Source organism: Alligator mississippiensis, chromosome 3 (assembly GCF_030867095.1).
Source record: "Alligator mississippiensis isolate rAllMis1 chromosome 3, rAllMis1, whole genome shotgun sequence".
Lineage (NCBI taxonomy): Eukaryota > Metazoa > Chordata > Crocodylia > Alligatoridae > Alligator > Alligator mississippiensis.
This window is the reverse complement of record NC_081826.1, coordinates 263254578-263281775: the sequence shown is the minus strand read 5'-3', so window position 1 is coordinate 263281775 and position 27198 is coordinate 263254578. Positions and strand designations below refer to the sequence as shown.

The window sequence follows — 27198 nt, the reverse complement described above, 5'->3', positions numbered from 1 at the left end:
TATAGGCAGACAAGGTTCCTTGGGTGAATTTGATATCTTTTATTAGACCAACCCAAATGGTTGGAGAATAGTTATTAAGGAAGCTTTTGGGTTCAAAAACCCTTCGTCAGGCTAAGGAAGTTTCAGCAGTTGGTGTGTGCTCTTCCTGGATGGAATGAAAATTAAAGAAGCCAGTGGCTGGGCTGGGGAGTCAGTTGCCAGGCAGATTGTAATGTATCAAAAATCCAATGTCTATGTTTAGTCCCTGATCTCTAGTATCCAGCAGGTTGATGAAATGGAGCTCATAGGCTCGTCTCTGGGAAGTGTGTAAGTTTCCCTTGAGGATCAGGACTGAGAGATTGGAGAGAGAGTGGCCCTCCTGTGAGAAATGTGCCCCCACTGGTAATTGGGTGTTTCTGTCTTTGATGGATTTCCGGTGTGCGTTCATTCTGGTGTGCAGTTGTTGTTTGGTCTCTCCTACATATCTTCCATCAGGGCATTTGGTGCATTGGATGAGGTATACTACATTCCTGGAGGTGCAGCTGTAAGATCCTAGGATGCTGATGGCTCTGTTGTGGGGCGTAGTAATACTGGAGGTGGTGAAGATGTGTTGGCAGGTTTTGCACTTCTTGTCATGGCACGGTCTGGATCCTTTTGGTGTGTTCTGGGGTTGAGGAAGTTTGCTTCTGGTGATGAGGTTGGCGAGGTTCGGTGCTTGTCTGAAGGCTAGGATGGGTGGCTCTGGGAAGATCTTTTTAAGAATAGGGTCTTTTTCTAATATGGGTTGCAATTTTTTGAGGATTTTCCGTACAGGTTCAAGGGATGGGTGATAGGTTATAACCAGCGGTGTGCGATTTGTGGGTGTTTTTCTTCTGTACTGCAGCAGTTCTTCACGTGGTATCCAGGTGGCTCTTTCAAATGTGCGATCTACCTCTCTGGAGGAGTGTCCTTGCTGGGTGAAAGCCTTTTTAAGATTGGTGAGGTGGCAATCCCGGGTGTTCTCTTCAGTACAGATGCGGTGGTATCTGAGGGCTTGGCTGTATATCAGCTTTTTTGGTGTGTTTCGGGTGATTGCTGGTTCTGTGCAGACCCACAAACTTACACACTTCCCAGAGACGAGCCTTTGGGCTCCATTTCATCAACCTGCTGGATACTAGAGATCAGGGACTAAACATAGACATTGGATTTTTGATACATTACAATCTGCCTGGCAACTGACTCCCCAGCCCAGCCCCTGGCTTGTTTACTTTTCATTCCATCCAGGAAGAGCGCACACCAACTGCTGCAGCTTCCTTAGCCTGACGAAGGGTTTTTGAACCCGAAAGCTTGCTTAATAACTATTCTCCAACCATTTGGGTTGGTCTAATAAAAGATATCAAATTCACCCAAGGAACCTTGTCTGCCTGTATTTTATTTTTTTTCCTAATCAAATATTTCAGTTCAAATACTTGTGGCTATTGGGACATAAACTTAACATGGGGTACTTTTAAAATTTTATTTACTGAATATAAGTCAGATAAACATGCTAAATGAGATGCTCTATTCAGGCCATTGGAAAATGTTCTGGAAAATCTACATCTCTGCCCTCCCCCATCCCCAACAGCTCACCAAAACTCCCTATGTGGGATCAGGCTGCGCGTGGGTGGGGAGCAGTTTGGGAGCAGGATGGGCGGGCAAGGCCGGGCTCAGGGCAGCGGCATGGGGCCCAGGACAGAGCTGTAATCCAGTGCCCGCACACCCTTGATGGGTGCCAGTTCCATGAGCAGAAGCATGTGGGGAGTGGATAGCAGCTCTGCCCTGGCCCTGTGCTGTCACCATGCCAAGATCCTGGCCCTGGATGCAGCTCTCTGCCTGTGTGGCTTCCATGAAGACCCCGGAATTGCGAGGCAGTCCAGCATGGGGCGGAGCGGAGTCGCGATGTCCTTCCTGCACAGCCCTGCCCACAAAACTGAGGCTCTGCCCTCTGCTGTCACCCTCCCCACGATCCCAGAGACTTCATGGAGACCAGCCAGGAGCCGCAAGGGGAGGGCGTGTGGCTGACAAATGTGATGGGGCTGCGGGTGGGCGGGAGCCTGCGTTTGGTGCTAGGCTCTTGGGGCTGTGTGAGCACTGGGCTGGGCCAAGGCAGAGCCGTTATCCTCCCGCCTGCGGCACCCACGCCCGCCACGTGGGCAGCGGATCACGACTGCCCTGGGCCCCAGCGCCGCGCTGTCACCGCCCCAAGACCCCCAGCCCTGCTCTCTTGGAGATTAGCTTTTTCCTGGGTGCCGGATGTCAGCTGCCCCATTCGGTTCAGCAGGAGTCCAACGTTGCTCTTATTTCCTTTTCGACTTCCCACATATCTGAAGGACTTTTTATGGTCTTGATTCCCGTAGCCAGTTTGAGCTCGGTTTCGACCACGGCTACTGCGGTCCACTCCCTACGGGCACAGGCCAGTGTCCTCCTTAGAGAGATTTCCCGTCTTCCAACCCTTATAGGCTCCTCTTGTAAGATGCAGGAAGTCCACGAGTTCCCTATTGGGCAGGAAGGACCAAATCCGGGGCGGGCAGATGCAGGCCGCGGCCGCATTTTGCTCACCCCTGGGCGAGGCTGTAAGCGCCCGCAAGCCCGGCCGCACCAGCACAGCCAGGTCACGCTCCGGCGCGGGCAGCCGCGCTCCACCCATGAGGCGGAGGGCTCCGCCCCGGCCGCCCCGCCCCACCAACGGGAGGGCGCGGGCGGGAGCTGCGTTGCCGAGGTGATGCGAGGCGGGTGAGCGAGCGGCGTCGCTTGCCGATGACGTCAGAGCGGCGCACCGGGAAGGCGGGTGCTACCGCAGCTGGTCTCGGCGCGTGGCGCGAGCTTCGGAGCAGGCGGGGGGCGCGTGCGCGAGACCGGCTCCGCGGGTGCCGCCGGCAGCGGTGAGTGCGGGGGGCGGGGCCTGGGCCGCGGCGCTGCCAGCGCCACGTGCGCAACGGCGCTCGCCCCTCCCCCACCGGGTTGAGCCGCGGGTGGGGGGGACAGCGGCGCTGCTGGGACCGAGCGTCCCACGTGCCCGTGAGCGGCCTCGCGTCGCGTCGCCTCGCAGGGGCCGGGCCGCGAAGCTGGGGTTTGGGCGGACAAAGGGGGGCGCCGGGGGGGGCTGCAGCCGGGTGAGCAGCGCGGGACAGCCCTAGGCTCTGGCAGCCCGGCCCTTGGGGACCGTCCTGAGCAGGGCCCCGCTCCGGGGTCTCTTCTGCTCCCTGACAGTCGTCCCTGGGCCCCGCCGGCTCTGGCCCCCACTCCGGGGCCTCCCCCGTGGTCGGGAGCGGCTCTGGCAAGGCCCTTGGTCCGGCGCTAACGAGACACCTGCTTGAGTGGAGAGGAGAAAGGGCTGTTGGGCCCTTCTCCCCGGCCACAGGGGTCCTGCTTGCTTGGGGCACCTGCGGTCCAGGCCTGCCTGGATAAGAAGGGAACTGCTGCTTCTCGGGTCAGGCCTAGAGCAGTCCTGTACCGGCCCTGGCCCTTTGTCCGCTCAGGTCTCCTGGCAGAGTTTCACTGGGAAGTGTTCACTGGCTCCGTAGACTCATGTGAGGGCCATTGGGCACTGTCCAGTGTGCTCTGCTCAACGTCCTCCCTTGGCATACTAGTTATTAACCTCTGACCTCCACTCCTGTCTGTGTTTTCTTTATTATTTGTCCCAGGGAATTAGTAGCATGTCACTCATGGCCCCCATTACTGGAGGGGGCTTATAGTTCACTTGGTGGTCCTGGGCCTGTGACTCCCATTGACATGTTAACTCTTGTCTCCGGGCAGAGTTTCACTGGGCTGCATCTGCTGGCTCCTTGGACTTGTTTGAGGACCAGTGGGTGCTGTCTGGTGCGCTCTACTCAGTGGTGTCGTGTTCCCCCCCCCTCCCCCCCAGCACTTATTCTAATCCTATGCCTTCCATTCCTGGCCCTGTTATGTTTTCAGTTGCCCCAAGGAATCAGTTATTTTTTAGTGATCTCCCTCTTAAGGGAGGCTTATAGTATTACCTGGTAGGCCTAGGCCCACACCCAATGGCATAAAAATGATTGGTTTTCTTTTTGGGGGGGGGGGGGTGTTTGTTTGTTTATTACAAATAGATCTGTGTCATACAGGGGCAGAGAGTGGATGCTGAAAGGGACAGCAAACTGGGTATGACTAGGTTTTTTCCCCCCACTGTTTCTTTCTCACTTGCAGCCTTCAGCATTTAAGGTCTAGGAAGTTTTCCTCCAAGAATTTGTCCAATTTCTTTTTGAATCTGCATGCTGTCAGCTTCCTCAGCATGTGTTGGCCATGAGCTCCACACTTGAATGACAGGCTTCGTGGAAAAAAAGAACTTTGTTGTGTTAGTTTTAAATTTACTACTTGCTAGTTCGATTCTGTGACCCCTTGTTTTTGTATTGTGAGAGAGTAAATAATAAATCCCTATTTACTTTCTCTTTGCCATTTAGTATTTTGTAAATCGTTATCATGCCCCTCTTTTCTAAACTGAATAGGCCTAGCCTCGTTAGTGTCTCTCTATATAGAACCCCCTCTATACTGCTAATCATCTTTATTGCCCTTCTCTGGACCTTATCTAGTTTTTCTATATCCTTTCTGAGATGCAAACAAGAATCAGGGCACCAGAAGGGATAAGTCCACATTTTCTTGATGAGTTTTGCTTTTTCTCACTTTGTATTCCCTTTTTTCCCCCAAAATGATTTCTGCTTCTTGAGGAAAAAAATCACTAGCCTTCCCATCAGAGAACTGTCATCTCTTCCTATAGGTCTCTTGAAGAGGCAAGAATTGAAATATTTTTGGCACAATTTCCCACCAAAACTGGAGAAGGTGTTTTACAATAGTGGTAAATTATTTATTCCCCTCATATTGGAAAATACTATGAGCACGTGTTATGCATAGTAATCCTGCTTCATCTATAGCATATGCTAGATGGACTTCTGATTCCCCGCCCCTCCCCTCCCCCCCCCAGCAAGCCAAAGGATTCAGTTATCTCTTTGGGTTTCTCTAAGTGATGCTGTATGTTGCCTGTTGTCATAGCATGAATTATGCTAGTCATTCATATAAAACATCCCTTATTTGTAAAGCATATTCTTTTTTTTTAGAGTAGAGTTCATAACTCTCCATCCTTCTGTGATCCGTTTAGCTTTTTTTCATATAGTATGTGAAATTCAAATATGTTGTATATAACATTAAATATATTTAAGAGATTTTTCCATAAGGTCCAGTCACTAGTAGCATTGACACTTAGGTAAGTTTTAGCAACACATTCAAAAGTTAGTGGTTGACTTGCGGATGAGGCTAAACTGTACTGACACATTCATATTTATTTATGTTTTCAAATAAATTAGCTGTTATTAAGAATTAGTTAATAATGACATCATGTTATTTTGTGCTTGTAAGCTCCTGTCGTTTTATTGTATGTAATGCAGAGAAGTAAATGTAGCATTAAATAACAAAGTATGGGATGAAGAAATTGGGAGGTGATAGAATCTACTTCTCAAGCATGGGAAAGACTGGCAAAAAGTTATTTGTTTTCTGATTATTGACTTCAGGTGTCAGTGCATTTCACTTAAGTTGTTGTGTGCTTTTGTCATGGATTGGAAATTCTGGTTGAGATGTACACAGTAGGTGCAGCTACATGTGCGCTTTACTGCAGTTAACTAATTAGCTCCACAGTAAAGCGTCACTGTCTACACATGTACTGATATTAAGGCACAGTAAATAAATTAACTCTGCCATAAGATAGTACTGTTGGGGACAATACTATCTTATGGCATAGTTACTTATGCCAATGCAGTGCATGTATAGATGGTGATAGAGGCTGGCTGGGGTACAAGATTGCTGAAGTGTGGGGGCTACCTGCCATATGGCTTCTCTCTTTAGCACTCTCATGCCCCAGCCAGTCCCTCTGCTACCTACCACCTGGAGCTTGAGGTTGACCCTCTGAGCCTGCTGCCAGCCTTGGGCTATTCTGCCCTGTTTAAACTTGCTGTCCCAGGCTCATGTGCAGATGATGTGCAGGTGGGAGCAGCTGAGTGCAGCTCAGACAGCTCCTGAGTTTATCACGTTGCATTAATTGCAGGTGTAGATGCACCCAGTGTGTCAAGGCTTGCAAACTGGAGAGTCTCTTCTTCAGTGTCCAAACAGGGAATTCTTTTCTGTACATCTAGGCACTCCTTTTTGGCATTTTCCCATGCTACCAGTATTGGCCCTCCTTCCTCCCTTGCCCAGTTCCTTCTCAACTGCCTTTGACAAGTATTGTCTTATTTCCCCATTCACAGTCCTACTGCCATTGTTTGTAGTTTGTTATTCCCTGGTGGCTCCAGTTAGGTATTGTGCAGACATACTAAAATTATGCAAATTAAGTTTTTTATAATGGACTCTGATTCCCTCTTACGTGTATTACGATCAGCTCTGTTTCTAGAGGTGCACTGGTACATCGGTTCCATATCGGATCAGCACCAGTATAAGGAAAATTGACAGCATCAGCAATTGACTTTTTTTGGCTGATGTGGCTGATAATGTCACAGATAAATGCCCCATGCATGGATGCAGCTGCAGCTCAGCATGCAGGTGGCCAGGATTGCAGCCCAGCAGGATGGAGAACAGTGTCCAGCTGGCAAGTCTGTTGTGGGGGAAGGGGTGGGGGGTGGGAAGGCATGTGGAGGTGGGGTCAGATGAGGCCCCTGTGGTGAGGGACGGAGTGAGGCTGGGGCTGGGGTAGGGGCAGGTGCTGTCCAGCCGGGGCAGGGGCAGGCCGTGGGATGGAGCCACAAGTGGTTCATCTGGGGGGTGCGGGCGGCTCCTGCCATTGTGCGCACCCCAGGAGGAGGCACGGGGGGTGTGTGCCTCCGGATCTGTGCATGAGGTGAGGGTGGGCTACCGCTACAGTCTGGGGCCAGGGCTGTACTGAGCTCTTCCTAGCTGGGGGGTTTGGACGGACTGCACTTGGAGCAAGTGGCTGTGGTGCTGGGAGCATGGGCTATGGCTACAGTCCTCGGCCTGCACACGGATCCAGGGGTCACATGCCCCCCATGCCCTTCTGTGGTTGCGCAGTGGTGGTAGTCGTCCCGTCCCCCCACCCTCCCCCCCCGGCGCTGCCCTGGACAAGCAGCTTGCAGCAATGTCCCCTGCCCTGCCCCAGCACAGCCCCAGCCCCACTCCCTCCCTCACCGCAAGGGCCTTGATCTGCACCCCCATGCATCTTCCCTCCCCTGACCCCTTCCCCCACAACAGACTTACCAGCCAGATGCTGCTCTCTAAGCTCCTGGGCTGCGTATCAGCAGTAGCATTGATATCAGCCGATATGGCTTGTTAAAAATCGTCCATCAGTATTGGCCCAAAAAATCTACCAGTTTACCCCTTTGTGTTTCTACTGCAGTGGTTCTCACCATTTTAGGTTCAGGGCTCCCCTTGTTAGACCCAAGGTTTCAGTCAGAAAATTCCTGCTCTTAGGTTTCACTTGGTTCTTGACTGTGGAATACTAATATTGCAATTTTATTTTACAAAACTCAGACTACAACAGGTCAGAATGTTTTTAACACTACTGATTCCGATTTGCACACCTACCAGTGTTATCATTATGCAGCACCCTGTGATCCTCTTAAAAGCATCCCACCCTTGGTGAGAGTCATTACTCTACTGCCACCGGGTCTGCTGTCTCCCTACTCTTTTCACTTTGTCCCTTGCTCTTTTACCCTCATCTATGTGGCCTTTTTATCCCTTGTATCACAAGAATGTAGGATTGGAAGACATCTCCTGAGTCATCAAGTCCAGTCTCTTCAAGTTGCCGGAAATCTTAAAAAAAATATTTATTCAGCTTTGTTCTATCCCTTTGGAGATGCAGCTTTAGTAAAAGAAAAGTAAAATGAAAGAACAGACTCTCACAATGTTTTATAGAAAGAGAATAGGAGAGACAAGGAGAGTACCAAAGCCTTTGGGGTTCCTGCAGTGGTGGTAGGGAATTAGTTAGGTAAAATACACCCAGATGAAAATTTCTTCTTGACCCCAAATCTTGTGATCTGTTTAACTGTGAGTGTGTTAGCAAAATGCACTAACCAGGCTCCTGAGAGGTTACCATTTGGCTTAGGTGCACTAGAGCCCCATATCCCATTTCCTGCTGAGGCTAGTTCTGATGCTTCAGAGGAAAGTGAACTTCTCTCAGCCCTTATACCCTAATAATGTGGGGGTGAGGAGAGTGGAGAAGGAGTGTAATTTCTTCCTGACCCCTGCAGGCAACCAGTAAAAGTTTTGAAGCTTGGAATTAATACAGAAAAATATTGCAACCAATTCTGTTAGAATATTACAAATTGAAGAGGCAGAAATATAAACAAAGAAAGGAGACCTAATCCAAAAAGTGCTTTTACTACTGCCCAGCCTCACCTTTCTTATCTGCAGGAACAAAATCATAGAATTTCCTGTACTCTAAACTAACCTAACTGGCATCTTCAGAACACAAACTCACTTCAGAAACTCTGGGCTATGTCATTATAATGCAAAATTTCTGTAATGTTGGACCTCCCTGTACTCTTATGAAGCAGTTCCTCACCATGAGACCTCTTACTCTAGTTTTGGCCTCTGCCTCCAAACCCTGCCCTTGCTGTTGTTGTAGTCAGGGAACTTCTTGCTACTGGACACCTCTCACATACGTAGCCATCCCACATGGGTCATGTCCACACATGCAGGCACGTGTGCTTGCAGGAGATCAAATAGCAGCAGCACAAATTTGTGCCAGATATTTTTTGCTTCAGCATATGTGCGTGAACATGCACTTTGGTGTGGGGCAAATTGTGCCACTTGTGGCAAACTGACCCTGCCCAGCTCCTCCCAGATCTTCAGCCAGGGGGAGCTAGAGGCTGGGGCCAGCACCTCTTCTGGCTTCAGCAGTATAAAATCCTGCCCTGGCGAGCAGCTCAGGGCTAATTCACCTTTAGGAGCTTCTGAAGCCCAGCCAATTGGTATCTGGAGATGCTACCCTTTGTGCCAGCTGGACTGCTGAGTGGCCCCTGCACCCTCTACCCACTCCAGCAGTCTGACAGGGTGGGCTGTTGCGTGGCTGTGACCTGTTGCTACTTGTGACAGCATCTCCATTCTTGGACCTCTGGCCCCTTGCCTGTGTGCCTGCCATACCTGTATGGGGATTGTGCAGCCTCCTGGGCTGTGGTATGGGCACTGCAGCAGAACCTCCTGCACCTCTGGGTCAGCTGCCAGTGGGCTGTAGCTGCACAGTTGGCTGTGGGGCAGAACTGCTGTCATGTATTCTGGTGCCTCTGCTCTGCCATCTGGACAGCTGTTGGCCAGAAGATGTGCTCCTTGCAGTGGCCTGCTTTGACCTGTCAAAGTGTGTCCTTGCCCCAAATGGCCAAGAGGTCAGCCACCTCGTTTGCCCTCCAGCTAGGTCCCTGGTGCTGGCCTTGGACAATCTCTGTCCAGGTCTCCACACTTGTGTCACCAGCAGAAATTCTAGTGTTCCCTGTTTAAAAACCGCAAATTCTCTGATAAACCCAAATTCTCTCATTAAAATACCCCAAATCCATGTTCTTCCGCTATTAAAATGAAACACCACTATATACAGAGAGATCAGTTGGGCAATGTTTTATTAATATATTTACGAGTTTAAAGCAGTTTGGAAGTCTACCAGTGCTGCTATCATCATAATAAAATGGATTCTAAATATCTATACATTTTGGTATTTATTTTTGTTTTTTGGTGTAAAAAAAATCAGAGCTGCCTCTGCCCCTTTCGCTCACCAGGATGTGCAGACTGAGCAGCACTGATATGCCACTGCCACTGCCCTGCCTCTGCCCTTGCCCCTCACTCAACCCAAAGCTCCCCCTAGTCCCCTCACTCCTGTCCCACAACCCCTGCCTGCCCCCCAACTAGCTCCCTCCCAGCTGTAGCTCTGTCCCAGCACCAGGACATGAGTCCAGCTGCAGCTGTCCCACGTGCTGCTTTGTGGCTCTGAGCAGTGCCCTTGCTGTTTGGTTCCCTACCCCATGCTGTTCCTGGGAAGCCCTCAACGGGCTCAGGGACTGATTTGGGCTCTTTTCTCCCAGGCTGGCCTCCCCTTGCACAGGCTCTAGGCCTGGCTCTCAAGGCCTTTCCTACCCAGAGCACTCCCCCACCCCTCATCTCTCTGTCACACATCCCTGCTGCCACCTCCATCCCTGCCCCCAGCCCATCACACCCCCAAGTGGTTCCTGGGACCAGGAGCCGTCCCCGTGCTGGGGCCTTATGTCCCAGCACTGCTGTGGGCATGGGGCAGGGCTGCAATGTGGCAGTTGACCCTGCAGCTGTGGCTCCTGCCAGCAGGTCCTGTCCCGTCCTGTTTGGGAGCTGGGCATGCAGGGTGTGATTTGTGGGGGGATGTGGGGTTTGGGAGGGGGTTTACAGGTGGGTGTAGAATTTGTGGGGGTGAGGTTTGGGACAGCACCAGGCTGCTTTGATTTTTACCTGGGGTCCTGGCACAGCATGCAGGAGCCTGCCTGTTGAGCTGGGCCAGGTCCTGCCTCTTTGGAGCCGTCCTGGCCCGATGCTGTGTGGGGCACTTGGAGACGGGACCCCTGAGTCCGGTGCTAGGACCCCAGGTGACAGCCAGAGGGCCTGGTGCTGCCGAAGGCGAAGGCTGGGCCTGCGCGATATGGTGCAGGCAATGCTGGGTGCTAGGCAGCTGGGGCTGCACTGCACAGTGCTGTGGGGGTCATTCCCAGGAGGGTCCTGAGTACCCCAGTAGCCACTGCTGCTACAGGGGGACTGGGCTTTGCAGAGGCCCACCCCTCCTGAGCAGCCCGCCACCCACACAGTCCCGTTAACCCTCATAGCCCCCCCACCTCCAGTCCCCCTCACCCCCAGTCTCTACTTACTTGGGACAGAGCCTAGGTCTGTCACACTGCAGCCTGCACCACTCCTGTTCGCCCCACACTCTGAGGTGGTGTGCTGGAGCACTGGGGCAAGGGGAAGCCATAGAGACTGTCTGGCCACCCACCAGAGCATTTGTTTGAAGGACCCCGCCTCTGGTTGCTTTAGGGCATGGTACAGGAGTGTGACTTGCCCCACTTTTTTCTGCAGTCTTTTTTTGATACCTGGATTTCCAGATATCGAATTTAGAGTCCATGCTGCAAATACGCGGTGTGGGGAACATTTTTCTGTTCACTGCATGCCTCTTGTGGTGTCTCAAACTGCTTTGAGATGCTGCAACAGGCACGTGTGCGCTCATCTGGACACGCCTATAGCGACCATGTTTCCTTTCAGCCTGCTCACTGAGATATCAGACATTCAGAGCATCATATCACATGCTGTAATCACTCCTGCATGTTGTGCATTACACTATCCTGTCTAAAAACGTAAGCTGCGTCTTTGAGGCAATTCAAGTTCCTTGCCTGCTTCCTTCCCCATTGCTTTCATTGGAAGATTGTTCCAGGTCCCAACTAATCATTGTCCTCTGCTTCCTGGGTTCCAGTTGAGAGCTGGCTTTTACTTTCACTCGTTCATAATCTTTTTAATTCTGTAGGTCAATTAGAACAGAAGTCTGATCTCTCTTTTTCCTGGAGCACTGTCTGAATTGGGATGGATGCAAAGATATCATCATTGTGTCTTTCTTGCTTACTTTTTCTATTTTACTTTGCTGAATCGTATGAGATCAGGAATCCTTCCCCCCTCCCTTTTTTTTTTTTTGTAGGTTGTGTTTAGTATTATTTTTCTATCATAACAGTCCTTGACAGTGATTATTTTTAGTATGCTCAGTAGCAGGATAATTATTTTTTTTTAATGGAATTCAATAAAAGCTTTAACATATACTGTCATAGCTAGAGGACTTAGCAGAATTAAACATCTATTTTAATTTTAGAAAAAAACGTTTGAGATTGGGAAGGAAATAAACTGTCAATATTTTAAAAGTATATTTAATAAGTTATAACAAAGACTCAATTTAATTTTGTTTTCCCTGGGTTATGCCTATGAAAGTATGTGTATATAATAACAAGGATTCTGTTAAAGGTCAGGATTAAAATTAGGGGGTGCACCAATAGAGATTTTTGGGTTGATACCAGTGGCCAATTTTTAACGAGCCATATCGGCCAATACTGATCCAATTGCTGATATGCAGCCTGGCAGCTTGGAGAGCAGTGTCTGTTGGTAAGTTGGTTGGTAAGTCTGTTGTGGGGGGGAAGGGGTGGGGGAGGAAGTGGGCATGGTGGGGTGTGCAGATCAGGGTCCCTGCAGTGATGGAGAGAGTGGGGCTGAGGCAGGCTCTGCCCAGCCAGTGTGGAGCAGGGCACGGGACAGAGCAGCAAGGCGGGGGTGGCTTCTGCCACTACGTGCACCTTGGGATGGCATTGGGGGCATGTGCCCCATGATCTCTGTGTGGAGCATGGGCTGGCTGCTGCTGTGGGCTGGGAGTGTGCCTAGCTTTTCCCAGCGGGGAGCTGGTCTGGGTTGTGCTTGGGATGGGCAGCAATACAGCTGGGCTGGGGGGGTTACAGGGTGGGCTGTAGCTACCCCAAAATTCGCTGTAGCCCCACTCTAAATACCATCATCACTTGCCCTGAGTGCAGCCCAGCCCAGCCTAGCCCAGCCCAGCCTCCCAGCTGGGAAGAGGTTTGCGCTGCACCAGGTCGCCCTTGCCCTGCATGCGGATCCAGGGGCACATGCCCCCCATACCCTCCAGGGGTGTGTGCAGTGGCAGGAGCTGCCTCCCCTCCTTCCTGCATCTCCCAGACAAGCTGCTTGTAGCTCTGTCCCATGTGCTGCTCTGCCCTGGTTGGGCAGCGTCTCCCACAGCTCCAGCCCTACTACCTCCCTCACTGCAGGGGCCTCGATCTGCCGCTTTCCCCACAACAGACTTATCAACTGGATGTTGCTCTCCATGCTGCCAGGCTGCGCTCCTGGCTGCGCGCATGCTGTGCCGTGGCTGTGCGCATGCATGGGGCATTTACCAGCAACATTATTAGCCACATCAGCCAAAAAAAGCCGATTACCAATACTGTCATTTTTCCTTATATCTGTGCTGATCCAATATGGGACCAATGCATCAGTGCACCTCTAATTAAAATGCATATAAATTAAGTCAGTGGTGCACAACCTTCTCACTGCACAGGACAGATGAGTGGCATAGAGCTGGTTTGTGGGCCAGATTGGTTTCATGTGCCACGATTGGGCCTGTGCCACCTTTTTCCAGTCTGCACTAGGATCAGTCTCTGCATTGCCCTGTGCCATCCCATGTCACCCTGATCTACTGTGGGCTGCTGTGATCAACCTTGTGCTGCCTCATTTGTCCCATGCCCTGATCAGTCTCACACTCTTGATCAGTCTTCAGTACCCAGTCTAGCATGAATGGCCATGGTATCCATCCTGCAGGGCTCCCCATGAGTCTGGAAATTTGGCCACGGGGGAGTGGCAGTTAGCTGCCATCATTCCCTCATCACCAAATTTTCTGAATGTGGGTAGCCTTACAGGCTGGATAGCTTTGGTCCAGAGGCCAGATCTGGTCTATGGGCCAGGAGTTGAATGCCCCTGATATAAACAGAAGAAATATAGGTTGGAAATTATGAAGAACCTTATTACTGTGAGGATGACTAAACTTTGGAATAGGTTACATGGAGAGGTTGTAGAATCCAGCCTTGGAAATTTTCAAAAGTGGGTTAGACAGATACTTGTCTGAGATAGTTTTGTTAGGGATGATCTTGCCTTTTGCCTGGGGCTGGGTTAGATAACCTTGTGAGGCTTCTTCCAGCCCTCTCTTCTTATGATTTGTATTGAACATCACATTAAATGTAAGCCTGCAAATCCGTAGAGCACCAAAGTGATTTTGTAGTTGCTATATGAATTTTCATATATTTTGTAGGTTGTTCCACATATAGAAAACAATTTTTATGCTTTTAAATGGGAAAAAAAACTTGGCCCTACTTATAATAAAATGGGTACCCACGTATGAGCAGTGTGAATGTGGTATACTATTCTAAAGGACAGAAGAGTATACCACATTCGGTCAAGATGCTGAAAACAATAGACTTAAAAGATGTTTCTGAAATTTAAAAAGTCACAACAAAATTATGTAGTTTATTTCTGCTGATTATCTAAGTTCCATGGTATTACTCATCAAAAATTCCCGGAACATACATATACCACTCCTGATAATTTATGCTTATGTTCTTGATGCACAAATCAGTTGGCATTCATAGTATGATGTGATAGTTAAAACTAGCAGCTGTTCATAAACTAGTTACTGGGCATACTTGTAGTTTGGTGCCTTATCCTGTAGTATGAAAGATCTAAAATACATTCCTTCAGTGTATTTCAAGTGCAACTTTGAAAAGTTATGTTTTCCCACTTAAAGAAAAGCAAAATATTATTAGTGCTTTCAGTGCTTCCAGTGATGGAGTAGGTGAGTAGATTTTGTTGTCTGAGCTGGTAAATTTCCATTACATTAAAGCCTTCTTTGCTTACTAATTGAAATGCCATCGTGGTTTTCTTGCAGGATATAGCTATATTCCTTTGGACAGAGGTGTGTGTATGGTGGGCTTGCAAAGAACGTAGGTTGGCTAAATGTTGCCTCCCTCTCATCATGCCTAGAATATAAGTTTGGTATTTCTGCAGCAGGCCTTGCTAAAAAAATACTTTCAGAGGGTGCTATTTTGAAAGATGTTGAAATCTATCTTCAGAGTTGCATATATTGCTCAGATTCATTCCATTATTATTAAATTTATTTAAAAGGGATTAAACCTGGTGATAAATCAAAAGTTTCGTTGCAGACCGGGAGGTTGTCTACATGGACATTCAAGAGAGTTAATGCAAATCAATTAAATATGTGAAGTCAGTGAGCATAACTTAAAGTGCTTTTTAAATATCTGTGTAGATGTTCTTATTCAGGAGTCTGGCTTTCCAGATAACACCGTTTCTGCTCTACAAGAGTATGGTTATACATTAATTCAGAAACTGAGAATGGTTAAAAGATCTTTCTTCACCTTTTTCTCTGTGTTAAAATATACTGCTTTGCAGCAGTCCTATGCATTCCTTTGGTCCCATGTCTACTTTTAAATAGCAGAGATGTTTTGTATTGGTGACCCTCTACACCACATTGAATTTTGCTCTTTGTATATGGTGTTTTTGATGTTTATGGGTCTCTTAATACACATGTATTTAGTCCAGGAAAAACATTCTATACATAATGAACAACCTGGCAAATAAGGGGCACTTCCCCTTCCCTCTTTTTTTTTTTTTTTTTTTGCTGAGGCACCGTTTTCACGACGAATAGGTCCAAGGAGGTGATACTTCCCCTCTATAGGGCGCTGGTCAGACCGCAGTTGGAATACTACGTGCAATTCTGGGCGCCACACTTCAAGAAGGATGCGGATAACCTGGAGAGGGTCCAGAGAAGGGCGACTCGTATGGTCAATGGCCTGCAGACCAAGCCCTACGAGGAGAGACTAGAGAAACTGGACCTTTTCAGCCTCCGCAAGAGAAGGTTGAGAGGCGACCTTGTGGCTGCCTATAAGTTCATCACAGGGGCACAGAAGGGAATTGGTGAGTATTTATTCACCAAGGCACCCCCGGGGGTTACAAGAAACAATGGCCACAAGCTAGCAGAGAGCAGATTTAGATTGGACATTAGGAAGAACTTCACAGTTCGAGTGGCCAAGGTCTGGAACGGGCTCCCAAGGGAGGTGGTGCTTTCCCCTACCCTGGGGGTCTTCAAGAGAAGGTTAGATGAGTATCTAGCTGGGGTCATCTAGACCCAGCACTCTTTCCTGCTTATGCAGGGGGTCGGACTCGATGATCTATTGAGGTCCCTTCCGACCCTAACATCTATGAATCTATGAGTCAAGTGGTCTAGATTATTGTAGTTTAGTCATCCTTAGCTGATTTGCTTTAATCTTTCTGATTGCCCCTGCATAAACAGGACTTCATTAACATCAGCAATTATTCAGGGATGAATTCAGTGTATTATGTGTTTGAGGAAGCTTTTGAAGTGTCTTTAAGATTTTGTTATACTCTGAGATGATTTAAGTGTAAGATGTTTTCCTGTTGGATAGAAACAGAATGGTGCTGATCTCGTCTAAAAAAGTTTCTGTGTCAGTGGACATGTGCTGTATGAGCGTTAGGGTTAAGAGCTGTCCCACAACACGATATTTTCTTGAAGTTTAGGGTTTGTGTTGGGGAAGGAGGAAGAACACACATAAAAGGGATTCAAGTGGGACATATAAGGATTTTGTTTGTGCAGAGTCCTAGGTTTTTAATCTGGAAAGTATAGATTCCATTCAGCCCTGCTGCCTCGCAAAAGATGCACAACAAATCTGTGTCTATTTGCTAATCACCACATATATTCCCCTTCCAGAGGCAGAAAGAGATTTCTAGCATTTTTTTTTATGTTTAGTCAGTAATTTCTTGTTTCCCTTCAGTGGTGATTCAGTACTCTGTCCTACTGAGTTAGTGTGACTAGTATAATCTCCAGGGGGAGATGAATGAGATCCATGTTAGGGGAGAGGTCAAGGATTGGGAGATTTGGGTCAGAGGGAAGGAAATCAGATTAGAGAATGTAGCTATGGGAGGCAGTGACCTGCAGATATTGGAACGGGGTTGTCTGTCTGTCTCATTCGCCCATTTCCTTGCTATTCAAATCGGGGGGGGGGAAGGAGATAAAACCCTCTCACCATCTGAGAGCTGGTATCTGGGGCTTCATTGTCTTTCTTGGTGTGGTTGAGCTCCTCTTTCTGCTTATTTGAGCCTAGGGCCTCCTATTAATCTGGGTGAACAAGTCCTTTTTTAGGGGTGCATCAATAAATATTTTCTTGGGCGATACCTATAGCCTTTGATTAACTGACCGTATTGGCCCATGCCAATTCACTATTTAGTAATTTAGTAATTAGATATTTAGTAATAGTGCAAGGTATTTTAAACTACTGACATAAATAAATGTTTTTTGTTTGTTTGTTTTGCATTTATGCATGCCTCCTGTTTGCTCTGGCTCTTGATGAGGAAGGTGGTGACCGCCTTTATTCTTATGCATGTTGCCCTGTTGCCCACAGCTTCTACTCACAGCCCTATTCCTGCGCAGTCCATGCTGTCCTGGGTGGATGGGGCGGACCCTTGCACGGACAGCGGCACAGGGCACATTTGGATTCCCAAAACACGCTGCGGTCTCAGCGCCGGTGGGCCCTGCACAGCTGAGCTCCTGCGACCGCTGGGGAGAAACTGCTTTCGCAAAAGCACCTGTTTCCCAGTGGAGTGGAATGTCCCTTGTGCAGTGCCTTCCCCTGCCCGCGCGCCACCCAGTGTCTCCATGGCAGCCCCAGCGCTCGGGCCCCTGCTGCTTGCATGGCGTTGTTATGGCAGCAGCAGCAGGAACTGGTAGCAGTTCTTTTGTTGCTGAGCATGGTGCCCTGTGACCGCTCCCCAGCACCGCCTGCCCCTCCTGCTGCTTTCCAGGACCTGTAGTCTGCTCTGGGGACCAGCCTTACACTTGTCAGGGTGCTCTGGGTATGTGGTTGTAATTAGTGGCTGCAACAACCAAAAACCAGTAATGGAATTTCTCCTTTTATCCATGCCGATCCAATAGCCGACCGATATATTGGTGCATCTGTAGTTTTTTTGGCTTCCATAAGGGTAGTAAGGTCTGTGGGGAGAAGCCTGGTGTTTTGAGCCCTTCTTGTATCCTGTATTTGTGTGGGGATCTGCAGTTGAGCCCTGTTCTTTTGTGGGGTGCCTTGACCCCTCTCTCTTCTGTTACCTGGCCTTTGAGGAAACAGAAGAGCTGAGGGTGGGCATGGTGAAGTATGCATTGGGTACAAAGTGCTTAGACTGGGATGAAGAGCTCAGAATGTGTGCGCTCACACAGCCATTGGTTTGTAGGCTTTAGTGTGCAGGTAGGATCTGGGTCACCAAAAGACTTTTTTCTGAGCTGCAAATTTGGGACAGCCCAATGGTGGCAATCAGGGAAAACAGTGGTGGTAGCCAGGGTGCAAATCCACCTTCAAACCAAGCTGCATTCATTCTCTTCACTGTTCTGAAAAGGTTGTTGTCGCGTGTGTGTGTGTGTGTGTCCGTGTCCCGCCCGAACATCACCTAGTGATGAATAAACCGCTTCAGACATCTCTGAATACCTTTTACCTTTAGGGTAGCTTCTTCAAATTGCTCTGACATCCATGTGTTTACTGAAATCCCCCTTACAATTTAGCATGGCCTGTGGGGTTGCAGGGCAAGTTTAGGGCTTTTCTGTGTAACAAGGCTTCTGGTATCAGGGGACAACAGTATCCGAAGGGAAGCCACCAGTTATTTGCATAACTGTGGGCATCTTTAGCTTCACTAAAGCAGTTACACTGGTTGAGGACACAGTGCCCACTTGAAAGGGCCACAGCAGCTGGAAAAAAATGTGGGCACCTCTGTATGTGTTTTCTTTTGTTCTGGTAGGTGGTAACAGATTCCTTCTTTCAGCTGGAATTATTGTATCAGCAGAAAGAAGGGGTTATGCTGTTACATGGGATCTGTGAATATAGATACACTCATAGTTTTTTACCGCTACAACTTGAGTTCTGCTGACAATACTAGGTATTGTAGACCAAGCTGTAATCATTGACATTTTGGGTCACTTGACCCATGGGTTGTTGATGCCCAATGCCCTACCCTTTCCTTGAAAAGAGAGTACTTTTTAAGATTGGAAGATTCTATCGTTTTTGTGTACACAACATGACTTGGACCATTGAGTCCTGAGGAATTTTGATTGCTCAACACTTATCCCAGCTAGTGTACCTCCTACCCATGTTGGGAAGCAGTCATAGAATCGTAGAAAATTAGGGTTCGAAGGGACCTCATAAGGTCATCTAGTCCAACCCCCTGCTCAAACAGTACCATCCCCAACTAGAGCATCCCAGTCAAAGCTTTGTCTAGCTGGATTTTAAAAATCTCCAAAGCTGGATATTTCACAACCTACCTGGGTAACCTGTTCCAGTGCTTTACTACCTTCCTAGTGAGAAAGGTTACATATTAGGAAAAACTAAATTTCCCTTGCTGCAACTTGAGACTGTTGCTCCTTCATAGTTTCATAGTTGGTAGGGTCGGAAGGGACCTGAGCGGATCAAGTCTGACCCCCTGCCATGGCAGGAAAAAGTACTGGGGTCAAACGACCCCAGCGAGGTGTTTGTCTAACCTCCTCTTAAAGACCCCCAGGGTAGGAGCCAGCACCACTTCACTTGGAAGTTGGTTCCAGATCCTAGCCACCCTGACTGAAGTAGCGCCTCCTGATGTCTAGTCTGAATCTACCCTCTGCCAGCTTGTGACTGTTATTTCTAGTCACTCCTGGTAGTGCTTGGGGGAACAGAGACTCCCCCAATGCCTGCTGGTCCCCTCTGACTAGTTTGTAACAGGCCTCAGCCTTCTCTTGTGGAGGCTGAACAGGTTTAGGTCCTGTAGCCTCTCTTCTTAGGGCCTGCCTTGCTCCCCCCTGATCATGCGGGTGGCCCTCCTTTGGACCCTCTCGATGCTGTCCACATCCCTCCTGAAGTGCGGCGCCCAGAACTGGACACAGTACTCCAACTGCGGCTTGACCAGTGCCACATAGAGGGGGAGGATCACCTCCTTGGACCTGCTTGAGATGCATCTGTGAATGCATGACAAGGCCTTCCTGACCGCGTCCCCACACTGTCGGCCCATGTTCATTTTGGCATCAATAATGACTCCAAGATCCTTTTCTGCCTCTGCACTGATGAGAAGGGAGTTCCCCAGCCTGTAGGTATGCTGCTGGTTCCTCCTTCCCAGGTGCAGCACCTTGCACTTGTCAGTGTTGAAACCCATCCTGTTCTTATCTGCCTGCACCTATAACCCGTCTAGGTCCAATTGCAGCCTATTCCTCCCTTCTAGCGTGCTCACATCCCCCCACATCTTCTTGTCTGTCATCCCTGAGAACAGTCTTACTCCATCCTCTTTGGAACCACCCTTCAGGTAGTCGAAGGCTGCTATTAGATCCCATCTCAGTCTTCTCTTCTCTAGATTAAATAAGCCCAGTTCCCTCAGCCTCTCCTCAGAAGTCATGTACCCCAGCCCCCTCACCATTTTTGTTCACCTCTGCTGGACTCTCTCCAATTTTTCCACATCCTTTCTGTAGCGGGGGGCCCAAAACTGAACACAGCACTCCAGATGTGGCCTCACCGGTGCTAAATAGAGGGGAAGAATCACTTCCCTTGATCTGCTGGCCATGCTCTTACTGATGCAGCCCAGTTTGCTGTTAGCCTTCTTTGCAAGAAGAACATATTGCTGGCTCATATTCAGCTTATTGTCCACTGTAATGCCCAGTTCCTTTTCTCTGCTGTTTACCCAGTCGGTCCCCAGCGTGTACTAGTGCATGGGATTGTTCTGTCCTAAGTACAGGACTCTGCACTTGTTCTTATTGTACCTCATGAGATTTCTTTAGGTCCAAATCTCTCACAGAAAGAGTTAAACTCTATAGATCAGTGAAAACATAATACTAAGTGTCTCTTCATGCATGAGCCCTTTTTTCTGCTTCCCTGAGCAAGCAATCTGCTGGAACCCTCTTTTTATTCTGACATGTGGGGCCAAGAGTCATAGAGTCCTGGCTGTTTTGCAGAGCCTGAAGATTTCTGTTTCCTCCTATGTCTATTTCCAGGACTTTCAGAGGGGTTATTTCTGCCCCCGGCCCTTGCTCCCCCTGGTGTGAGTTAGCATCTGTGTGGTTCCCTGAACCATATACCTGTTTTAAACTTCTGAAAATTAGGAAATGCAAAATTAAGGTATTTGCCTCCTGTGTGTGATGGGTGACTTGGCCAGAGGTTATGGAGAGATCAATACAGTAGTGCAAGAAGCATTTCGGAGGGTAGAGAGTGAGCTGAATTGGGGTGGTGAGCAGGATGGGTCTGTAGAGACTGGCTTGGTGTGCACCTCAGGTTACATAATGCAGGAAGTGGGTCATTCTTAAATAAGATGCTCTCTTTTATATATGGGTAGTAACAGGGGAGTAGTCAAGCCAGACTGCAAGAATCAGTACTTTTATGCCATTAGGGTATAAAATGTTAATGGCATAGTGAAATGGGAAGACAGAGGGTGAGTTGCATGTGACAGTAGGCTTGACTGTATGTTTCAGGGAATGGTTAAAGTGGGGTGGAAACAGAGATATCAGTCTTCTCTAACATTCTTAAAATTACTGTAACCACATGTACTGGCAGATATTTTGGAGTATAGAAACATTGGTGATTTTTCACACCATTGATGTTGTCAAATATACCTTTCGAGCCTTTCAGAGCATGATCATAATCACCATTCTGTCATAAAGTGGCTAAAGGGGTGAAGAGCACTTTGGAATCGCATAGCTGTCCTTGTCTTGTCTCACCAGCATCTCAGCCACAAAGCTATGTAACTACCACTAACTCAGTGGACACTCACTTCTATAGATAATACTTCTATTTCTGTTTACAGCAACATCAAGAGAGTTCAGTGCTAACCTGAAGTTAAGATTGCTTGATGCATCTTTCCAGAAAGTTGAGTTTAGCAGAAACTCAAACTTCTGAAAACCTGTAAATGAAGAGTTAATGGTCACACCTCTGCAGTCATAACTTTGCAGACTTTTAGCAATACCTCAGACTACCTGTCACACATATACTCTCAACTATGGCTTTGAACCATACTACCTTGTAGTCACACATCTGGTCCACTTCATAGCAACATCACAAACCCTGAATTTTACAACCCAATTCACTTTTCTACACACAATACCACTAAACACTATGTTAAGTTGTCTTTCACTAAATCCAGAGATCATACTTAATCATCTAATTTCCTCACAAGCAGGAGAGTTCTGTGATTTGCCACTGACCCAGTCTAAACAATAAAGTACTGAAATCAGTCAAAGTGATCTTAAGGCAGTGGTTGGCAACCTTTTAAGGCTCCAGGCTGGATTGACCAAGGTTGGGGCAGAGATGGGCAAGTGAAGGGAACCAAGGACCAGGCAGCTGCTAGCATGTTTCCCTGTGGTGGCCCCGGAGAGAGTGCCTTCTGCTGAAGATGTCTGTTCACAGATCTGGTGAATTTGAAAATGGGTGGGCTTATCTATCGCTTCTTGGCCTCTTGTCGGCTTAGATCAGGTGTATAAACTATACAAGATTTGGGTCCATGCTAGTGGCTGCTGGGTCCTAGTGCTCACATTCACCCACCTCTGACCTAAACTTTGTCAATCCAGCCTGCAGCCTTAAAGGGTTGCCAACCACTGCTTTAAGATCAGTTCCCAACCCTGTCTTAAGGTACACATGTATGCAAGCAAACACATGCATGCTTGCCAAGCAGAGAGGTATGACCCACTCAAATGACTTCTCATCATGTTCCTTCTGCCATTCAGTGCAACAACATCTAATGTGGTGAGTGTAGCCAGAGTGCAGATAATTCTCATTAGCCATTCCTAGCTCCAAAGCCCCGAGTTAAAGTCATGTGAACTTGACCCGGAAGGGCACAAGATGTCCCTAGGCAATGATGAATTTAACAAAGGTTCTTTTGGCATTGAGCACTTCTAGGGTAAAACATTAGAAGATGCCTCCTCTAAAGGGTGCTGTAGCCAGATCTTAAATAGTTTATGGATAAATACATCGATCTTCAAATTCACCCAGAAATTCAACTAATGCAGAGTTGTAATACGCTGGCTGTGGGAAATGCTGCTTAACAAGGACTGTTTTGCATTTGACAGCAGAATTTTTAGTAACTTTCAGTTAGAATCTAAAGAAACTTGCAGCATTCTATCCGACAGCATCAAAGGCATGGATGGACTTTGAGTTCTGCATTCAAAAGAAAAAGTTGTGAACTGAATATGAAAAAGCGTTGTTAGTTACAGCTGTTGTCTGAGCTAGTGAAGCCTACAGTACCTTTGTAGTGCAAGTTTAATTAACAAAAAACATAGCATCTCAATTAAGGACATATATTTCATTTGCTGTTTGTCATCTGCTGTGCTTTCAGCCTACCAGAGACTGAAAGATGAGATGTAAAGATGAAGATGTACATTCTTTGAATTTTGCAATTGAAACCTTGTTTCAAACTAGTTTTCTTCTTAGGCTTAAAAAAAGGTTGCTAGTACAGTTGTGGCTGTTTGAAGAAAGCAAGGATCTCATTTATGAATTTTTTTAGTTCAAAAATAAAAGGAAAAATAACTTCCCTTGAAGATACTGTAACTTCTATTCTGCTCTGTGCAGATTTTATAATATGTTTATAATATCCTCAGCACTGTCTAGTATCTGAGTAGACTCATTCCTCCTTCAGTGACTCCCTTGTAGTTGTTTTTAATTTGCACTCAGATGATCAAAAGTGACTTTCTTACCTAGGACCTGATAAAGAATGCCTTGTATATGAAAGCTGTCTAACCATGTTTATCCCAACCATGCAGTTTGGTCCAGTAAGAGAGATTGCCCACAACAATCCTTACCTCTCACAACCTTACCTCACACATTTTCAGGTGTTGTACAAAATTCCAGCCATAGCATTTAATATTCATTACTTATACTAAAGAATACTAAAAAACACCTAGATTATTATAACAGATTTAACAGTATTCTGTCCCCTCTCTCCCCACCTTTTTTAATGTTGTATCTAATAGTACTAGGATGCACTGATAGAGATTTTGGGGGCCGATACCGATATGCCTGCTTAAAAAATGGCTATCGGCTGAATTCCAGTACAGCTGCATGCAGCTGGTAAGTCTGTTGTGATGGAAGGGGAGGGGGGAGGAAAAGAGCATGGCGGGGTGGCAGATTAAAGCCCACATGGTGAGGGAGGGAGGGAGTGGGTCTGATGCTGCCCTGGGGGGCGGGGAGGGTATGGGATGGAGCCGCAGTTCATCCATGGGGAATGGGGGCAGCTCCCACCACTGCACGCACCCCCAGGAGGGCATGGGGGGCATGTGCCCCCAGATTTGTGTGTGGGGGGGGCGACAGGGTGGGCTGCATTTGTGCACTGGGGCCAGGGCTGCGCCAGGCTCTTCCTGGTGCTTTGGGGGTGGGGAGGGAAGGGGGTTGGACCAGGGCTGTGCTTGGGGTGGGCAGTGGTGATGCTGGGAGGAGAGCTATGGGGGGGCTGCAGCCACCCCAGATTTCACTGTAGCTCCCCTCCCAGCACCACCACTACCCGCCTGAGTGCAGCCGTGGCCCAGCCTCTCCCCCTACACCCTGGTAAGAGCCTGGTACAGCCCTGGCTGCAGCCCGCAGCGGTAGCCCCCTGCCCCTGCTACACCGATCCAAAAGCACACACCCCCACCCCCACCTGCCTGCTTAAGCAACTCCCGGCATGTGTGCAGCGGCAGGAGCCGCTCCACACCCCCGAACAAGCCTTGGCTCTGTCCTGTGCCTCACCCTGCTGCAGCTGGGCAGCACCTGTGCCTGCCTCAGCCCCAGCTCCACTCCCTCAATGGTGGGCTGTGATCTGCCCTCTGCCATGCCTCTTCCCTCCCCTCTCCCCTTCCACCACAACAGACTTACCAGCTGCACTCAGCTCTCCAAGCTGCTGGGATGTTCTCCTTGTTGCCTGGGTGCTGTGCTGCAGCTGTGCACATGCGTAGACATTTATTGGCCAAATTATCATCCACATCAGGCCGATTTCCGATAGTCAGTTTTCTTTATATTGGTGCCGATCTGATATTGAACCCATGTATCGGTGCACCTTTAAATAGTATAGGTGTAGTCATTATTGCTGTTTACTTGCAGTAGTCTGTTGTTTTCTTTTTTTTCTCCGAGCCTTTGATAGCAGTAGTGGAGAGAAACTCTGGGTGATTGAGCAGATCTTTTGGCAGATGTAATCTCTTATATCAGCAGCCAGCAACCATTTTCAAGCTGTGGGCTGGAACAACCAGGCTCTTATCTGATGTGGACTTGGGTGGCTTCTGCCTTGTGTCAGCAGTGGGAGGGGCTCTGCCTGTGCCACCACTGGAGTCAGGCACCTGGGAGCTGTGCCCATGTTGCTACTGCTTCTTGTAGCCCCCTGCTCCCAAGTCTGGGTATAAGTATAATGTCCAGCTGGTGGGGAGCTGGGGCAGGGCTGGGCAGCTGACAGCTGTGTCTACACTGCAGCTGGGAGGTGGGGGGAAAGGAGAAGAGACAAGTGACAGCTTTCAGCTGCCTGGCTGTGACAGCTCTCCACAGCTTGAATCTGTGTCCATGCTGCAACAGGTAGATATGAGCTTTAGAAATGAATTATATGAAGTGGGTCAGTATCTCTTTTCAAAAACCTTTAATTCAGAGTGTCGCAGGGCACCTCGGTGCCCCTGCTCCTAGAGTGGAGAAACTGCCAGGGAGCGAGTGAGCGCGCCCTGGCCTGTTATAACGAGCCCAGCTGAGGCTTGCTCAGGTAATGAGCGCAGCTGCGGGTTGCCGGAGCAACCAAGGGGAACCAGCTGCCTGTAGGGGGCAGGGCCTGGCCCTTATAAAGCTCAGGGCTGAGGCCAGGCTGGCAGTTCTCTGCCAGCAGCTGGAGAGGCAGGAGCTCCCTCAGCTGACATATGGGGAGGAGCCCGACGAGCGAGTACAGCTCATGATAGCTCTGAGAGGATTGGGCACTAAAGGTTTAGCCAGGGGGGCTTTATGTTTGTGTTATAGCCAGGAGGCTCTAGTTTACGTTTGGCTCTGTATATTACACCCGGAGGCTTGGGTGAGGCTGTAGGGGTTGGAGGAGGCCTCAACTATAGGGACCCCAGAGAGTGTGGGGTGCCCTAGCGCCAAGAGGGCGCATTATTTTCATAGCGCCAGGGAAGGCGCAGCTCGCACGCCAGGGCGTGAGCAGCTGGCGGCGAGGAGCGCGGCCAGTGGGTCACGGGCGCAACCCGTAGGTTGCGGACGGGGACCTAGACCTCGGGTTGCGTGTGGGGGGGAACATAGACCCCAGCCCCAGGAAAGGGGCAATATTATTGAGTAGCCCAGTGTGGGCCCAGCGAACCCCAAAGAGGGGGAGCACCATTGTATGTTATTGAGTAGCCCAGTGTGGGCACGGCGAACCCCAAAGAGGGGGAGCGCCATTGGATGTTATTGAGTAGCCCAGTGTGGGAACGGCAAGCCCCAAAGAGGGGGGAGCGCCATTACTGAGGAGCCCTAGAGGGGCCATACCAAGGAGCCCAAGACGGGCATAGCGAGCCCGGCCGCAGGCTAGTGCGGTAACACCCCTCAGACTGAGGCAGGGCGCTGCGGTTGCCCCGAGAAGACAGGGAGTAGCAGCGCGGTAAGCCAGGGTCAGAGAGGGTGCCCGTGCAGTTGGCCCATAGGACCGGAGGCCCACTTGGGAGTCCCTGAGCGGGACCGTACCATCAGGGGAGGCCCAGCGGGAGGCTGGGCACGAGAGAGACAGACCCAACAACGTCTATTACATCTGCGAGGCTTGGGGCGTGGTATCGGGAGGTAGGAGCCACGCATAGCCCATAAGGCTGGGGCGCTTGGGTAGCGCCATTGAACGGGGAGACCCACGAGGGGTCCAGGAGCTTACGTGCCCGAGGAAACACAAGGCAGCCTCCCTATTACATATTCCATCAAGACGTGGCGGGCGAGAATGGAGGGTGCCCTCGGGCCGAAGTAGCGCGGTGAGAGGGCCTCAAGGAGATCACGGCCCTCCGCGAGGACCCTGCCGTGACACAGAGTAAACAGAGTTTACTGTTTAATATTAAAGCTTTACATCTGACAGAAATCATCCCAGGGTATGCTCTGCTTTTAGTGAATGTTGCAGTTAATTCTAGGTTTGCATATAGCTGGTTGTGCTTCACAGAACAGTAACTAATTAAAAAAAACTCTTCAGAATTCCTCAACTTTAAGTCTGTGTATATGGAGAAGGCTTGCAACCATAAATTGTAGATTTGTTCTGCTACTAAACTTCTGAAACCTGCATGCCCTCAAGAGGACTCTCAAATGAGTAAATGGCATGTTGAAAGCACTTTCACAGTTCAGTGTTCTCTATCAAGTTAGCACCAATTTCTTCACTTGTATTGCTTTATGCTGTTTTCCCTCCAAATTCAGGATGTAGTCTTTTACAAGATTAATATGTTGACTACTGAATTACAAGCCAGGAAGCTACAATAAAAAATATAATCTTAACAGTTACTTGAATCCTGGTTTCTGTTAACAATTTAGAAACAAGTGAGTTGCACCATGTGATTTACATGCTTGTAGAAGAAACAGTGTTAGAAAGGGAAGCTAATTTTGTGGATTAAGCACTAAATTGGGACTTGGGAATTTAGGTATCATGGTGCCACAGACCTCTTGTCTCACCTTGAGCAGGTTATTT

At 48.8% G+C, this 27198-nt stretch overlaps 1 protein-coding gene across 1 annotated transcript in view; it reads left to right on the top strand.

The window, feature by feature from the left end:
• Positions 1-2751: 2751 nt before the first annotated feature.
• Positions 2752-27198, top strand: part of IPO11 (importin 11) — a 290306-nt gene continuing 265859 nt past the window's right edge. Inside the window, exons 1-2 of the mRNA XM_006263744.4 lie at positions 2752-2879; positions 4730-4807. The gene's annotated coding sequence lies outside the window, so the exon portion shown is untranslated. The remainder of the gene's footprint in view (positions 2880-4729; positions 4808-27198) is intronic.